The sequence below is a fragment of the Tenrec ecaudatus genome, chromosome 1 (genome assembly GCF_050624435.1).
Source record: "Tenrec ecaudatus isolate mTenEca1 chromosome 1, mTenEca1.hap1, whole genome shotgun sequence".
Lineage (NCBI taxonomy): Eukaryota > Metazoa > Chordata > Mammalia > Afrosoricida > Tenrecidae > Tenrec > Tenrec ecaudatus.
Genome location: NC_134530.1, coordinates 261,316,827 through 261,335,695, shown reverse-complemented (window position 1 = coordinate 261,335,695; position 18,869 = coordinate 261,316,827). Strand labels below are relative to the sequence as shown.

Sequence of the window (18,869 nt, the reverse complement as noted above, 5' to 3'; positions counted from 1 at the left end):
GTGTTGCTGGAGGCTCTGTCACTGGCACTTCAAATGCCATCAGGATCCCCCAAAGGGAACAGGTTTCAGCGGAGCTTCCAGATTAAGAACAGACCATGAAGAAGGACCTAACTCCCCACTTCGGAGGAAGAGCTGCTGAAAGAAACCCTTATGCAGAGCTTCAAAATATTCTTAGATACTGAGGGCCTACTGAGTGGAAGCAGAATATTGTCAGAAATAGTGCGGGAGCAGGGACCCTCAGGTCAGAGGGCACTGAAAATGTGACTGAGGAGGAGCTGATTTCCCAGGGTGCAGTTGACCGTGGTAACATGAGTCAGATAGAAGCTATGGGAGTGGAGCCTTTGGGATCATCATTTGCTGGAATAAAGAGTTGCAAAAATGTGCTCGTGATCAGGACTTGGAATGGGCAAAGCATGAATCTAGAGAAATTGAAAGTGGTCAAAAATTGAAAGGAACTCACCAAGATCGATATCCTAGGCATGAGTGAGAGAAAATGGACTGGTATTGGTTATTTTGAGTCAGAAAATCATATGATTTATTTATTATGTTGGGAATAACATCAAGAGGAATGGTGTGGCATTCATTGTCGAAAAGACACTGTAAAATCAATGATGAAGTACAATGCTGTGGGAAACAGAAAGATTTCTGCCATGTCATCTCCCCCAAATATATGTTAGACTTAGGAAACTGCTTGCAGCTAATGACAAATGATTGTCAAGTTACCTCCCTGAAGACAGCTGCCAGACTACTCTCTGGCCCCACCACATGTAGGGCCCACTCCCTGCTGTTAAGGACAATGGGCTACTTTTCCCTAAAGGCTTGCGGCCATCAGTCTGGTCCCTGTAGATGAGGTTTACATCCTTCTGATAATGGTTCTATAGTGAGCAGAGAACCAGGTCAGACCTGCTCAGTGACATCCAAAGTTAGGCTGCCATCATGAATCTAGGATCCGCCTATCTTGTCACATGTATACCCTTATTCCCTCCTCTTCGAATAGCATATGAACTCATATATCACCCCCTCCCATTACTGTATTACCTATAGCATAACCCCTTCCTGTGACATATGTCTTTACCTGTAATTAGTGGGCTTGCATGCCCCCCAAAGATATATAAGCCTTGGTTAGCAATAAAGAGCTCTTGTTAGCTCCCCTTTCCTCTCCCCATCCTCATTCCCCTGTTCCCTTTCCCCTTGCCCTCCTTCCCCTCCCCCTCTCTCTTGCCCTCTGGTCTTTCTCTCCATGTAGACCAAGTGAGGCTGAGGTGAGCATGGTACATGAAATGTGTCTGACTCCATTATTTCAATCTCTTTTTTTTCTTTATATAATTTTGTTTCTTTTAAAAATCATTTTATTAGGGGCTCATACAACTCTTATCACAATTCACACATACATCAATTGTGTAAAGCACATTTGTACATTCATTGCCCTCATCATTCTCAAAACATTTGCTCTCCATCTAAGCCCCTGGCATCAGCTCCTCATTTTTCCCCTCCCCTCCCTGCTCCCCCCTCCCTAATGAACCCTTGATAATTTATAAATTATTATTTTGTCATATCTTGCCTTGTCCGACATCTCCCTTCACCCACTTCTCTGTTGTCTGTCCCCCAAGGAGGAGGTCACATGTAGATCCTTGTAATCGGTTCCACCTTTCCAATCCACCCTCCCTCCACCCTCCTAGTATTGTCACTCACACCACTGGTCCTCAAGGGATCATCCGCCCTGGATTCCCTGCATTTCCAGTTCCTGTCTGTACCAGTGTACATCCTCTGGTCTAGCCAGATTTTTAAGGTAGAATTGGGATCATGGGGTAGGAGGAAGCACTTAGGAACTAGAGGAAAGTTTTATGTTTCATCATTGCTACATCACAGCCTGACTGACTCGTCTCCTCCCTGAGACCTTTGTGTAAGGGGATGTCCAGTGGCCTACAAATGGGCTTTGGTTCTCCACTCCACACTCCCCGCCTCATTCACTATGATATATTTTTTTGTTCTGATGATGCCTGATACCTGATCCCTTCAACAACCCATGATCACACAGGCTGGTGTGCTTCTTCCATGTGGGTTTTGTTGCTTCTGAACTAAATGGCCACTTGTTTATCTTCAAGCCTTTAAGACACCAGATACTATCTCTTTTGATAGCCAGGAACCATCAACTTTCTTCACCACATTTGCTTACTCACCTGCTTTGCCTTTAGCAGTTTTGTCGGGAGGGTGAGCATCATATAATGCCAATTTAATAGAAGAAAGTATTCTTGCATTGAGAGAGTACTTGAGTGGAGGTCCAATGTTCTTCTGCTATCTTAATACTAAACCTATAAATACATGCACATAGATCTATTTCCCCATCGTCATATATAAATATATTTGCATATGTACATGCCTTTATTTAGACCTCTATAAATGCCCTTTGCCTCCTAGCTCTTTCCTCTATTTCCCTTGACTTTCCTCTTGTTCCCCTATCATGTTCAGTCTTCATTTGGGTTTCAGTAATTCCTCTTAGTTACATTACCCTTGATGACGTCCTACCAGGTCTCCTACGCCCTCCTCGCCACTGATTTGGATCACTTGTTGTCCCCTTGTCCCTGGGTTTGTTAACACCACTACCTGTCCCACCACCTCCCCCTCTCCCATGTCCTCCCGGAACTGTCGGTCCCGTTGTTTTCTCCTCCAGGTTGTTCATCCAGCCTATCTTATTTAGATAGACATGTGGAGATAATAACATGCACAAAAACAAGGCAGAGCAAATCCAAGCAACAATATACAACAAAACAACAACAACCATAAAATAAAACAAAACACTACACAATTGGGAAGAAAAGCTTGTAGTTAGTTCAAGGACTGTTTGTTGGCTTTTAGGCGTGTTTTCCAGTCCAGTCAATTGGGGAACCATGCCCTCGCCTCAAAGTCCACCTACAGCATTCCCTGGGGACCTCATCACTCCTTTCCCTTGCTGTTCTGTTGCACTCCCTTAGTGTTTTTGCCTCCGTGTGGCAGGATCAGATCAGATGCAATTCCCACACTGTGTCTCCGGTGTTGTCCCCTGTAGTGAGGGACATCATGTCTCACAGTGGGGCCAGTCATGCGGTCCTCTCTGTGGACTGGCTATTCTAATCAGGAACATCATCCTCAAGGTGTGGTGGGTCAGGATGTGCTCCACTCTCCCCTCCTCCCCCTTCCTCTGCTCCTGCACACTCTAGTCAGGTATGTTCCTCTCCCAGAGCTGCAGATTCAGTTCCATCCTTGGAAATAAATTCTTTTGGGGGGAGGTTCAGATATCCACCTAGTAGTTGGGATTGGGGCTGGCCCCTCAGACCTTTCCACTGGTTCCCTACTCCATGCCAGCATGTTGCATTCATATCTTGGAGCCCTGGGTTAAATGCTGGTCCCTCTTTCCCTGTGGAGATATAAACAATACCTTCCCCTTGGGTGGGTTAGTGCCATGTGTCCCCACTACCCATTTCTTTTTTTATTAATTTTTTTCCTATCCCTACCTCCTTTTTAGTTGGCTACCATATGTATCCCTGTATTTGAGGAAATCATGCTAAGCACATTAAGCCAAGCACAAAAGGACAAGTACAACATGAGTCCGCTGAGGTAAGCTTTAAAAAAAAAAATGCAAAAGGGGCATAGGGAAAAAGCTACTGTATACAAACATTCCTGGAGTGAGAACGAGGTAGTATGACAGGGACCAGATCAATCTCTTTTTTTATCTCTCATCCTCTATATGACTTTATTATAATCTTCATATATATTTTAACCATACTGTTGAACTTATCAAATTTTTCATTAGTTGTGGGAGGGCTAGCCTTTCCCCCCCCCACAATGCTGTCTGTGATAGGATTATATCTATCTGCCTTCAGGTAAATGCAATCAATACAACTACTATCCAAATAGTCCAACCACAGAAGCTAATGATAAAGAAATGGAAGAATTCTACCAAAAACCATCCGTTTGAAATTTATCAAAGATGCATTGATAATTGTGGGGGATCAGAATTCAAGAATTGGTAACAGAGGAAGGAACAGTAGTTGTAAAATATCAATTTGGTGATGCTAATAAAGCTGGAGATCACATCATAGAATTTTGCAAAACCAACGACTTCTTCAGAGCAAATACCTTTTTTTAAGACTATTAAAATACTTATTAAAAGCCCAATCTTTTCTTCTGCTATTAAAAAGAAAACACATGGCTGGAAACATTGGAGGAAAAAATTCAGGTCCATTGCCAAACAATGTCAAACAAACAGAAGAATGCTGCAATTTAAAACTAGGGAAACACAATGAAGAGAGAGGAGTCAAGGGGAACCTAACTAGAATAAAGCCAGAACAATCTTTTACACAGTTTACAATTTTAATCGCTGAGCACATAAAACTGTACTACTTAATATATTTCTCCATGAACTTTTTGTGAAACTCAGATCGCAGTGTATCATTTACAAGTCTTTTGTCTTTCTTCTGATCAGCCACACCTTTTGCACAGTTCTTGAAGACAACATCATCATCCCACCTTCTCTTAACATTGAAGTTGGCCTGCGGCTGGGACGGGCCAGTGAGATTAAGGAGTGGGTTTCCACTCAGAATGTTTTCCATCCGGATCCTTTCTTCTTCGGCCTTTTGTTCTTGTTCCTTCCTGGCCTGCTCTTCAGCTCTTTCTTTTTAAATTTTTTCTAGTTCTGCAAGGAGCGCTGCCGTGTCATCATCACTTTCCTCCTCAAAACCTTCATCTTCATCCTCCTCGTCTGTGAGAGGATCATCTGCATCAAGGTTGGCGGCAGGAATCTGGTCCAGCCTGGGCTTCTTTGACACTGAAGAAGAGGCTGTATGTTCGCAGGTTGGCCGATCTCTATTTTTCTCCCATGCGGCAGCTCTCTCTCTCTTCCAATTCTCTTCTGAAGTCACGGTTGCGAACTTCTTCAGGGGCATCCTGAGTGGTTTGTCTGTATTTTATCTTTGTGTGAGAGGGTAGGTCTCTGCTGGAATACTGCTTTGACAGTTGGCTCAAATCGCCTTCTCTTTTTCCTCTTCCACCTCTTGCAGGTTCAAAAGTTGGCCTGGCTGCTGTGGTCATTTTTTTATATGATCTGGATGGTTTCGCGCACGTTTCGTGTTTTTCAAAAGAACGGGAGCGTGGAGAGGGTGGGAGAGAGGCTTACTGCCCGTGCAGGTGCCGCTCGGCAGAACAGGGCCTGTTCTGTCCTTGGCCCGTCGTGGAAGACTCACCATGGCCTCACGGCGCCCTGCAGCCCAGAGCCCCTCAGCTTTGTGAGCTGAGCAGGTCCCCACAGACCTAGCAGGTCACAACGGCGCCAGCCGCCATGGAGCCCGGCCTGGAGATGACGGCAACCTCCAGAGATCACAGCGACACCCTTTTTTTTTTTTTTTTTTTGAGATGCAAAGAGGCAAAAGGAGTTTATTAGCTAGCTCCAGCTAGGGCTTCCTCCCTCCACTGCCCTGCATAGTGGGGAGGCAGCATCCAAAGGGAATCAGCCCCGAGCGCTTTGTTCCCTGGGCTTTTATAGGCCCAGGGACAAGGGGGCAATCCAGGGTTGCTGTTCTTTAAACTTATTGGAGAAAACTTCTGGCGCCAGAATTGTCAAGCGGTGATTGGTGAATAGGTTCAGGCATGCTTTCCTGATTGGTCGGTCACTGGTGGGCTGTCATTCGAACTTTATTGGCTAGGGCGTCATCAGGCGATGTCCCGTTGGTTAGGTGGATCAAGGGATGTGTTGTATCAGTAACCAGAAACTGAAACCGAAACCTAGGCCTACCTCAAACCCTGGCTTTCATACAGTCGGTTTTAACTTTTATTCTGGTGATTTTAGGAGTTGCACACCGTGCCGGACAAACTCACCTGGCAATAATGAGGCTCGAGATAAATGTGGAGGTCAAGGGAGTAATATGGCTAAAGACATGACTGAACGGAGGTTCGCACAGTTCCAGGAGTCTGATAGTTTGGGAACTTTAGAGAAACAAATCCACAGAAACTCGTGTATGAAGAGAAGTTTAATTAAATGTTCAGTGCGCATCAAGAAAACAACCCTCCCCAGAGCTGCCAGAGCTCACAGCTCCAACATTATACTATGTGCACCAACAATCCAAAAATCTTCCACCATCTCACAAAAGAGACGAAATGAGACCCAAAGTAGGACAAGAGCCAAGTCAGTGAAGGGAAATCATCTCAAGAATGGTGGGGTCTCCACATGGCTTCCGGCAAAAAGTGCTGAATCATGATAAGTCCACGTGGCTTCTGCTCCAAGATTACTTGGAGGAAGTGAGTATTGGAAACAAAAGCGTTAAGTGATGACGTCATCTTTGTCTGGTCTTGGCACAACAGACTCCATTTCAAGCCCTGCACCTCCATCTTAGCTCTCAAGACTGACCCCCTAACCAACCTCCCCTCCCCTGCTTAACCCCAAATTCCCAGAACCAGCTTGTCACAAAGCCAGAATGTTTTCTGAAGATATGTTCACTCCACCGTCCCTGACATATAGATGAGATTAACAACCTTCTCCCTTCTGAAGCACCTGTGTGCGCAGAGCCTCCCCAGCTTTGATCCTCCCCAGCTGTGCCTGCCAGCAGTGGGCATAAAAACGCCACCAGGATTTTTCTCCCAGCGCGACTACAATAGCTCAATACCCTGAGTTGCTGAACCTGCCCACAAGCTTCTCAACAAAGCCTGCTTCTATAACTCCATTAATTAGGTCTTTGATTCTGTTTTCGAGTCCAAATATATCTTGTAACCTTCACCCTGCACTGGCCTTCACAAAACAAGAGACCGGAGAACTTGAAAAGCCAGGCCAACCAAGCCATGTATCCCTCCGCCCTTCAATTAAGCCCACCCGTGTGTATCGGCCAGTTTGGGATGATAAGCTAACTACCTCAGTGAGCAAACCTTGTTGTGAAAACAGGAAAATACATCAAGCTCCACTCTTTAATGTAATTAGTATGTACAGGAATATGCAAGATTAAAGGATCCCGATATTCTAATGATTATGGGAAGTGTAAATCTTGTTGACCACAGAAACAATATTTGCTGGGGGTCGTCTTGAAATGACAAAGGTAACTGGGTGCGGAAGCAAAGAAGAGCACCCCAGGAAATGCAAGATTCACTGTTTTCCTTCACATCCAATCACGTCCAGGAGGTAAGGGGTGAGTAGGGAAAGGGAAAAATTTTGAAGTCTCATTAAATAGAAGGCAATGCACCAGTAGGTTTCCCTCTTCATTTATATTCATGAATCTCCTAGCATAAAATTTGAATCTCACATAAGTGAAAGTGCTTGAAGCACCACTGAACTGATGTAAAAGCATTTCCTATTGGAAAAGATGTGGTGAAACACCTGATTTCATCCTTAAACTATTATAAATGAAGTCAGGTATTCTCACCTGGCAATGTTGTGCGCAGGGAAAAATGTGGATGTCAAGGAGGTAAAACTGGCTAAAGACATGACTGAAGGGAGGTTCACCCAGCTACAGGAATTAGTTATTCTGTGAACTTTAGACGAATAAATCCACAGAAACTCGTGTATAAAAGAGTTATAATTAAATGTTAAGTGCACATCAAGAAAATTTCCTTACCAGAGTGCTCAATCTCATTAGCCCAACATTCTCCCATATGGCCCTCCCGAATCCACAAAGTCTTCCACCATCTCACAAACAAGATGGAATGAGGCTGACTGCTGGGAAAAGCCAAGTCAGTGAAAGGGAAATAATCTTAGATTTGGTCGGCGTCTCCATACAGCTGTTGAGCACCCAAAGCTGTATCACGGTCAGGCATTGTGGCTCCTGCTCAGAGATGTCTTGGTGTACGTGAGCCTTGGAAGCAATAGCAGTTAACTGGCTAAGGCATCTTCACCCTGGACTGACTTTCAAAAAGCAAGATAACCAAGAACCTGAAAAGCTAAGCTGACAAAGGCATGTATCCTTCCGCCCTTCAATTAACACCACCTGTGCTTATTGGCCATTTGGCATGATAAGCTAACAATGTCAATGAGCATAGCCTGTTGTGTAAAACAGGGAGATACACAAAGCTGCATTGTTTAGTGTAATTATTACGGGAACCTGTAGGATTCAAAGTTTCCCATAACCTACTGACTTAGGGAAATGATAATGCTGGTTGACCAAAGAAAAATCAGTTGCTGGGGGGCACTCTAGAAATGACAAACATAACTCTGGGTGAGGCAACACAGAAGGGCAGCCCGTGAAATGCAGGATTCGCTGTTTTCCTTCACATCCAAGCAAGTTGATAAGCTACGGGTTGAGCTGAGAAAAGCAAAACTGTTTGAGGCCACATTTACTAGAGCAGGCAAAGCACCAGAAGAAATGCCTCTTCCTTCATAGTCATGAATCTCCTGGAGACACATTTGGAGCTGAGATATGTGAAACTGCTTGAATCACAGTGGTACAGAAGTAAAAGCCATTTCTCATGGAAAGTTGTGGTGAAACAGCTACTTTTCCCAATAAAGCGTTTCAACGCATGTCAAGTAAACTCCTCTGGCAACAATGAGGCTCGAGATCAATGTGGAGGTCAAGGGAGTAATATAGCTAAAGACATGACTGAAGGGAGGTTCGCACAGCTACATGAGTGTGATAGTTTGGGAACTTTAGAGAAACAAATCCACAGAAACTCGTGTATGCAGAGAAGTTTAATTAAATGTTCAGTGCGCATCAAGAAAACATACCTCCCCAGAGCTGCCAAAGCTCACAGCTCCAACATTATACTATGTGCACCAACAATCCAAAAATCTTCCACCATCTCACAAAAGAGATGAAATGAGACCCAAAGTAGGACAAGAGCCAAGTCAGTGATGGGGAAACCATCTCAAGAATGATGGGGTCTCCACATGGCTTCTGGCAAAAAGTGCTGAATCATGATAAGGTCCGGAATCTAAGTGGAATTTAGCAGGGGAACAGGAGGACGTCTCCCACACTGAACCCGACCAGTGACCACTCTGGCCGCGCCCGGCTCGGTTATATTCTGGTCCCAATTAACGGAGTCGTGTCCGAACAGAATTTTAGAAAAGAAAAAAAAAACCCGCCTACCTCAACGTCGATCCGTGTGTCCGTGGCAGGGCCCGTGCTCTCAATCCCCAATCCTGGACGAGTCCCCAAATATTAGATTTGGGGAAGGAAGGCGAGTTTACCTTTGGCGCACGCAATAATCATGACCAGTTGTGATGCAAAAGTGGCAAAAGGAGTTTATTAGCTAGCTCAAGCTAGGGCTTCCTCCCTCTGCTGCTCAGCTTAGCGGGGATGCAGCATCCAAAGGGAATAGGCCGCAAATACCTTTTTTCAACAATACCAATGTGACTATACACATGGACTACCCAAGATGGAATACACAGAAATCAAATTGACTAATTCTGTGTGAAGAGAAGATGGAGAAGCTCAATACCAGCAGCCAAAACCAGGACAGGGGCAGACTGTGGAACAGACCATCAGTTACTCATGTGTAAATTCAGGATAAAACTGAAAAAAATTGCAAACAAGTCTATGAAGCCAAAATAAAACCTTACATCTACCCCGCCTGAATTCTGAGAGCATTTCAAAAGCAGGTTTGCTGCATTGAACACGAATGACAGAAGAACTGATGAGCTGTGGGAGGACATCAAGAGCATCATTCATGAAGAAAGCAAAGGGTCATTCAAAAGACAGGAATGAAAGAAAAGATCAACATATATGTCAAAGAAACTGAAACTTGCTCTTAATCATTGAGTACTTAAAGCAAATGGAAGAAATGATGAAGTCAATGAGCTGAATAGAAAATTTCAAAGGGCAGCTGAAGAAGACAAAGGCAAATATTGTAATTAAATGTGCAAAAACCTAGAATTAAAAAACCCAAAGGGAAGAACATGTTCAGCATATCTTAAACAGAAAGAACTCAAGAAAAGAAAAAAAGAAAGCAAGCCTTGAGTCACAATCTTGAAAGATTCTTTGGGCAAAACATTGCGTGATGCAGGAAGCATCAAGAGAAGGTAGAAGGAATACACAGGGTTACTGTAACAACAACAACAACAACAAAAAAACAGTTGACATTTCACCATTTCGGGAGGTAGCATGTGAGGAAGAGCCAATTGTGCTGATGGGAAAAGTTCAAGCTGCACTGAAAACATTAGCCAAAAACAAGGTTCTAGAATTTCAACAAACTGATGAAGCACTGGAAGGACTCACTTGTCTATCAAAGGAAATTTGAAAGACACATACTTGGCCAACTGACTGGAAGAGATCTGTGTTTGTACCCTTTCCAAAGAATGTTGACCCCTCATCTGAACTGGTTGGGGTATATTCACAAAGATCAGCAGTTAGACCTAAAATTATGCATATGTTTGTTTGTTTTCTTTCTCCTTTTTGATGTCTATCTATATAAGACAGGCAAGATCGGCAAACTCAAGGAGACAGCAACGGGTGTATAAGAAAGAGCTTTATATAAAGAGTAATTGGACATTAAGAAAACAGCCAAACCCAGTCCAAATCAAGTCCTAAATCTGAAATTAGCCCATATGTCTGATACCAATCTATAAAGTCCTCTTTAGATTCATGAAACACATGCAATGATGTCAAATGCAGGAAGATCACAGGCCAGTGGGCAGAAAGTCTTATGGATCCAGTGGTGTAAACATCTCAGCGTGGGCAGGGGTCTCCACATAGATCCTCCAGCTCCAGAGCTCTGGCTATATCAGCCTCTCTCCATGTGTCTTCTCTACAGGATGTCTTGCAGGGAGTCTGCATGTGTCCCACTTCAAGTGAGATATTTATCTCATTAACACCTCCAAACGAGATCATCAAACTGCCACCTGATTGACAGGCTAAACCCCACCCCTTCATTCTCAATTCTTTCAAATTGACAAAAGATTATGTAACTACCATGGGGACGGATGGTTCCAGGGGGGGGCGCATGGGAGAAGAGGAGTTGGGGGGAGGGGAGCAGTGAGCCAATAACATCAGGGATGGGGGAATAGCAAGGGACCTAAACTCGATGGCAAGGAGCGGGTAGCATTCCTGGTGGTGTTTGACCAATTGTAATGTATCAGAGAGGAATTTCTGAGAGGTGAGCGATAGGTGAACATGATAACGGGGCAGGATGAAAGAAAAAGAGGAAAGAACAGGAAAGTAAAAATTAAATATAGGTATAAATATAGATATGCATATATAAATATATAAAGATGGGTGTATTTCTTGGTGTATATATATACACACACATATATATGGAAGCAGATGGACTTTGGGTCTCTACTTAAATTTTACTTCAGTATAAGAATGGTATGTTCTACTATTGTAGCAAGGTATGATACTCACTTCCCAGACAGGATGGATTGCTGAAGACAAAATGGATGCATAAGCAAATGTGGTGAAGAAAGCTGATGGTGCCTGACTATTAAAAGATATAATGCCTGGGGTCTTAAAGGCTTGTAGTTAAGTGAGCAGCCATCTAGCAAGGAAACAAAAAAGTCTACATGGTAAAAGCACACCAGCCTGTGTAATCATGAGGTTTCAACAGGAACAGGTATCAGAAGCTCCAAAACAAACAATCAAATTGAGCCTGAACTAAGTGTAGACCCCAAACCCACCTGTAGGATAATTGAACAGTCCTTCACAGAAAAGGGCCACGTGGAAGGGATGATATAATTAGAGTTCAGGGCAGCACTGATGAAACACATAACTATCCTCTGGTTCTTTAACTTTCCTCCCCCCACTATTATGGCCTTAGTTTTGCCTCGCTAATCTTACTAGACTTGTACACTTGTACAATCAAGATCTTTCTGTTTGTTTGGTATTTTTTACAATCAAGATCTTTCGATGCATGAAATACAAGATAGATAAACTCCTCAGAAACAATAATAGGAGTAATGGTTCCATGAGGGCACAGGAAGAGAGGGTTGGGGGAAGGGAGAATGGGAAACTGATAGCAATAATGAACATATAGCCCCACTTGAGGGGAAAAAACAACAGAATTATAGGTGAATGGATACATTAGATGGTGGGAGATATGGAAATAATAATATAACATATTAAGGGTACATGGGGGTGATGGCATCGGGGGAGGCAATAAAGGGGAGCTGATATCAAAGAGTTCAAGAAGAAATAAAATGTATTGAAAATGATGATGACAGCAATTGTACAATTGTGCTTGATATAATGGAACTGTGGATTGCAATAATATTTGCAAGAGATTCTAATAAAATGACTTAAAAATGTGACCCAACAGAATAGTCAAACTATAGAACAATACCATTAATATTACATGCAAGTAAAATTTTGCTGAAGATCATCCAACAATGGTTGCAGTGGATATTGACAAGGAACTTCTAGAGGTTCAGGCCCAATTTAAAAGGGAAAATGGAACAAAGGCTATCACTGTTGATGTCAGGTGGATCTTGGCTGAAAGCAGAAAATACCAGAAAGATGGGTTTTTTTTAAGATTATATAGTTTATTAATTATCTGGTGAGAAATCCACATAACCATTACAGATCAAGTCACTGAAGACTCTTTATTCTTTCTGTTATCCAATCTCCAATCCAATCTGCAGCTCACTTGTTGCAAGCACAAATGTTGGTCATTGCAATCCCCCTGACTTTCATCATTAGGTTGGTGCATTCTGTGCCGTTTCTTCTTCATTTCTTTTTCGTATCATACAGGTCATGTCTTGCAAGTCTGTGTTGATATCCATTTTTCTTTTTTTTTAAAAAATAAATCATTCTATTGGGGGATCTTACAGCTCTTATAATAATCCATACAACAATTGTATCAAGCACATTTGTACATATGTTGCCATCATCATTTTCAAAACATTTTCTTTGTACTTGAGCCCTTAGTACCAGCTCTTCTTTTTTCCTACCTCCCCTCATGACCCCCTGAAAAATTATAAATTATTATTGTTTTCATATCTTACATTGTCTGCTGCCTCTCTCACTCACATTTCTGTTGTCCTTACCCCTCAGGCAGTGAGGGAGTTATACATGGATCCTTGTGATTGCTTGCCATGTTCTCTCCCTTCTGCCCCCGCCCCGCTACCCTCTTTGTATTGCTACACCCATTATCAATCCTGGAGGGTTTATCTGTCCTGGATGCTGTGTATCGAGAGCTCTTATCTGTACCAGTGTACATGCTCAGGCTTAGCCGGATTTGTAAGTTAGAACTGGGGTCATGATAGTAGGGAACGACACTTTAAAGAACTAGAGCAGCGGTCCTCCACCTGTGGGTCACAACCCCTTTGGGGATCAAATGACCCTTTCACAGGGGTCACCTAGGACCATTGGAAAACTTAGAAACCGAGACACTGCTCCTCTATCCGTCTCCATGTGGGTCCACTCACATGCAGATACACCCACATATGAGTACCCAGTGTGACGACATCATCGTGCCAACCCCATCACATACACCCTGTACAAATACAGGTGTATGAGACAGGGTTGGCGCTATAATGGACTTATGTGGATCAGTCACACATATGTAGATAACAGCTACTATATAGAAAACAGCTGCTGTGTTGAAATCAGCTACACTGTTAAAAGCAGCTACTGTGTTGAAAGCAGAAATATTGAATTATAATTAGTGGGTAAATGTAAAATCATGTACTGCAAAATCAACTACTGCAAAAAATAATATTGGTACCATGAGAACTTAATCTGGATGCTGATTAGTCTTTTATATTCATCTGTGGCTGGTGTGAATACTGCCCCCTTGTGATAGTAACAAGTGTGTAAAAAAGAACCCACGAAGAATGGTGAATCATAGGAAACATTAATGACCTATATTGACTGAACTATGCCCTATATCATCTTTAGTATCATTAAAGCTATTGTTATATATTATTTTCATGAGCAAATCATCCCATGACAAAGGACCGTGTGGAGAAGAACGTTAAGAAAAGAAAATATACCCCCTAGAAGAATTGATTTCAAAGAACAGCATTGAATCTACAGCACTGGGAGAGACATATCTGATCGGGGAACACAGGAGCAGATGAAGTGGGAGGAGGAGAGAGTGGAGCACATCCTGACCCACCACACCTTGAGGATGATGCTCCCAATTAGAGCAGCCAGTCCACAGAGAGGACCACATGGTTGGCCCCATTATGAGACATGACGTCCCTCACTGATCCATAGCCCTACAGGGGACAACACCGGAGACAGTGTGGGAATTGCACCTGATCTGATCCCGCCACACTGAGGCAAAACACTAAGGGGGAGCAACAGAACAGCAAGGAAATGGAGCGGTGAGGTCCCCAGGGAATGCTGAAGGTGGACTTTGGAGCCAGGGCGTGTTGTCCCAACAAACTGGACTGGGAAACACTCCTAAAGGCCAACAAACAATCCTTGAACTACGAGTTTTTTTTCTTGTTTTTTTTGGTCATTGGTATGTTATTGTTGTTTTGTTGTATATTGTTGCTTGGTTTTGCTCTGTCTTGTTTTTGTGCATGTTATTATCTCTGCAGGTCTGTCTAAATAAAATAGGCTGGATGAACAATCTGGAGGAAAAAACAATGGGACCAGTCCTGGGGGGACATGGGAAACGGGGAGGTGGTGGGAAAGGTAGTGGTGTTAACAAACCCAGGGACAAGGGAACAACAAGTGATCCAAATCGGTGGTGAGGAAGGTGTGAGAGGCCTGGTAGTGCATGATCAAGGGTAATGTAACTTAGAGGAATTGCTGAAACCCAGGTAGGGACTAAGCATGATAGTGGGACAGGAGGAAAGTCAAGGAAATTAGAGGAAATAGCTGGGAGGCAAAAGGCATTTATAGAGGTCTAGATAAAGACATGTACATATGCAAATATATTTATATATGAGGATGGGGAAATGGATCTATGTACATATATTTATAGGCTTAGTATTTATTTAAAATCATTTTATTGGGGGCTCATACAATTCTTATCATTGTCCATAAATACATACATTGTGTCAAGCACATATGTACAGTTGTTGCCATCATCATTCTCAAAGCATTTGCCTTCCACTTGAGCCCTTAATATCAGCTGCTCATTTTTCCCCACCCTCCCCACTCCCCTTTACCTCATGAACCCTTATAATTAATAAATTATTATTATTTTGTTATATGTTACACTGTCCAACGTCTCCCCCTGCCCTCTTCTCTGCTGTACGTAGATTCTTGTAATCCATTCCTCCTTTCTACCCCACATTCCCTCCATCCTCCAGGCATCGCCAGTCTCACCACTGGTCCTGGATTCCCTGATTAAAGCTGATGGTGCCCGGCTATCAAAAGATATAGCATCTGGGGTCTTAAAGGCTTGAAGATAAACAAGCAGTCATCTGGCTCAAAAGCAACAAAACCCACACGGAAGAAGTACACCAGCCTATGTAATCACGAGGTAGCGAAGGAATCAGTTATCAGGCATGAAAAAACAAAAAATCATATCATTGTGTGCTCATCTCCATGATAAGACCACTGAAGCCAAATGAGTGCATAAGCAAATGTGGCAAAGAAAGCTGATGGTGCCTGGCTATCAAAAGATATAGTGTCTGGGGTCTTAAGGGATTGAAAGGTAAACAAGTGGCCATCTAGCTCAGAAGCAACAAAACCCACATCGAAGAAGCACACCAGCCTGTGAAATCACGAGGTGTCGAAGGGATCAGATATCAGGGATCATCAGAACAAAAAATCTTATCATAGTGAATGAGGGGGGCAGTGTGGAGTGGAAACCCAAAGGCCATTTGTAGGCCACTGGATATCCCCTTACAGAGGGTCTCAGGGAGGAGACAATCCAGTCAGGGTGCGATGTAGCAATGATGAAAAATACAATTTCCTCTAGTTCCTAAATGCTTCCCATCCCCCCGCCCCCGACTATCCTGATCCCAATTTTACCTTGCAAGTCTGGCTTGATCAGAGGATGTACACTGGTACAGATAGGAACTGGAAACACAGGAAATTCAGGGTGGATGATTCCTTCAGGATCAGTGGTGTGAGTGGCGATCCTGGGAGGGTAGAGTGAGGGTGGGTTGGGAAGGGGGAACCGATTACAAGTATCTACATGTGACCTCCTCCCTGGGGGACGGACAACAGAAAAATGGGTGAAGGGAGACATTGGACAGGGCAAGATATGACAAAATATTAATTTATAAATTATCAAGGGCTCATGAGGGAGGGGGAGTGGAGAGGGAGGGGAAAAATGAGGACCTAATGCCTGGGGCTTCAGTGGAGTGTAAATGTTTTGAGACTAATGAGGGCAATGAATGTACAAAGGTACTTTACACAATTGATGTATGTATGGATTGTGATGAGTTGTATGAGCCCCCTAAAAAAAGATTTTTAAAAAAAGGAAAGGAAAATATAGTGATAATTTTTATAGTATGGTTTTACCTCAATAATTTCAGCAGGAATTGACAAACTGCAATGTGTTATTTGTTGTGAAATTCTCTCAGCCAAATCTATGAAGCTGAACAAACTAAAACACCATCTTGATAACAAGCATCCAAGCTTTGCCGGCAAGGATACCAACTATTGTAGAAGCAAAGCTCTTAGATTCAAGAAAGCCAGACCTTACACTGGTGGCAAGTATCACAAACAAAACATAGCAGCCATTGAAGCTTCATATTTGGTGGCACACAGAATTGCCAGAGTTATGAATCCTCACACCATTGCAGAGGATTTACTGTTGCCAGCAGCCAAAGACATTGTTCCAGTTATGGTCAGAGATGAAATTTTTTTGTCAGAGATGAATTTTTTATGAAATTGTGTGCAATTTCCTTATCTAACAACACTGTCCACAGAAGAATAGATGACATATCTGCTTAGAGGTATACAGCATATGAGGGAAATAATACAGGAAAGGGCTGAAATGATAGAGGAGATAAAGAGCATGCATCAAAGGGAAATACAGGATGTGCTATGGTTATCTAGAGAAACAAATCCAGGACAATTATGGTTTTATAGATAGATAGAATGATTGATAGATAGATAGATGATAGATAGATAGATAGATAGATAGATAGATAGATAGATAGATAGATAGATAGATACAGCATGGAGGACTATAACAGCGAATTAGTCCAAAGAGCTCAGTTCAATACATTTCTGTGAAACAGTTAATATACTGGCAGTCCTTCAACTCATGAGGGATGCTGGGTCTTCTCTAGAGCCATGCAGGCAGTCTGGCTACAGGCAGCAAACAGCAGGGCAGGTCACCAACAGTCAGCTGATGCTCAAGCGATGTCTAAAACAGCAGTGTGGCAAAGCAGGTCTCAAAGGAACCTCAAGCTATAGCAACACGGTTCCTGGGTTGGATAGGTCACAAGTTGAGATGGAGAACTAGCTAAGGCAGCTGTACATTGACCCGATTACCAGAGAGCAAGAGACAGAAAGGTGAGGCACACTGAGCCACTTATCTCTTTGTCCTTCAATCAAATGGCAACCTTATTAATCCCACATGTTCTTATTGACCAGGTTGGCATAATAAACCTACCTATCACACAAGAATTAAGGGACGAGGCAACAAAAGAAAATAACAAATAAAGAGACTTCACCAACGTACTAGAAGAAGCAAAGAATCATACCAGTAATCTCAAGGATAACCAGGCAGACTTCAACAAATGGGAAAGCCAGTCAAACAAGATAATAAGAAAAGCTGGAGAAAACCTGAGAACAATGTCTGACGATATGAAGATGAACAACATTAGAATGGTGGGACTTCAGGAACAAGACACAATGAAGAAGTCAACATTAAAAATAGCGAGGGAATTCTTAGAGGAAAACTTCCCCAGCTTAATGAATGAAAATCAGGCAACCATTCAGGAGCTGAAAGCACACCAGGTAGACTGAAACTGAAGAATTTGCCAAGGCATATAATAGTTAAACTATATAACTTTGAGGAAAAGGAGAAAATCCTAAGAGCAGCTAGGGGGAAAAGGCAATCACTGATAAAGGTTCTCAAGTAAGAATATGCTCAGACCTATCAGTGGACACCATGAAGAAGAGAGTGGAATAATATATTCCAAAAGTTGAAAGAAAATAATGCAAATCCAAAAATATTCTACCCAGCCAAATTATGTATCAAGCTAGAAGGAGAAGTAAGTCTTCCCAAACAAGAGAAAACTGAAATACGTTAAAAAAAATCCAATTCTACAAAAATTCTTACTTACGATATGAGCAGAAGAACAAACTCACCAAGCATAAAAAAGGGACCACCATATAGAACATCTCCACCCAGAGGTCACCAGGTTCAAAGCAGCCCCCAAGATAGCATTAGCTCAATGGTGAGAAGAAGGCAAGAATGAACCACACACGGGCACGCAAAATTCACTGATAAGAAGGGAGGTAGGAAAATACCCAAGAAAAAAGTATGAGATGACATCACAGAGTCCACAGATGGATGTAATAAACTGTAATGTAATAACTCTGAATGTCAATGAACTGAACTCGCCCATTACAACACAGATTAGTAGACTGGCTTAGCAAACACAACCTGCTGCCTACAAGAGACAAATCTCAAGCTTGCAGAGAAAAATAGGCTAAGAATCAAAGGCTGGAGAAAAACACACCAAGCAAATGGCAATTCAAAAAAAGCAGGGGTTGCAACCCTAATCCTGACAAAATTGATCTCAACGTGCAAGCCATAGCAAGAGATAAGGAGCGGTATTATATAATGCTCAAGGGAACAGTAGACCAAGAACCAGTGAGAATAGATATATGCACGCCTAATGAGAGACTGCTAAATCCATCAATCAAATGCTCCAAAAGATGTGAAAAGAAATCACAGGCTCCATGTGATCACAAGGTGTTGAAGGGATCAAGTATCAGGCATCATCAGAACAAAAAAAAATCATATCATTGTGAATGAGGGGGAGTGTGGAGACTCAAAGCCCATCTGTAGACAATTGGACATCTCCTCACGGAAGGGTTGTGGGGAGGAGATGAGCC

General features: G+C 42.8%; 1 pseudogene; it reads right to left on the bottom strand.

Moving 5' to 3' along the window:
• Positions 1-4,366: 4,366 nt before the first annotated feature.
• LOC142437460 (spliceosome-associated protein CWC15 homolog pseudogene) lies at positions 4,367-5,078 on the bottom strand (annotated as a pseudogene).
• Between the last annotated feature and the right edge of the window lie 13,791 nt (positions 5,079-18,869).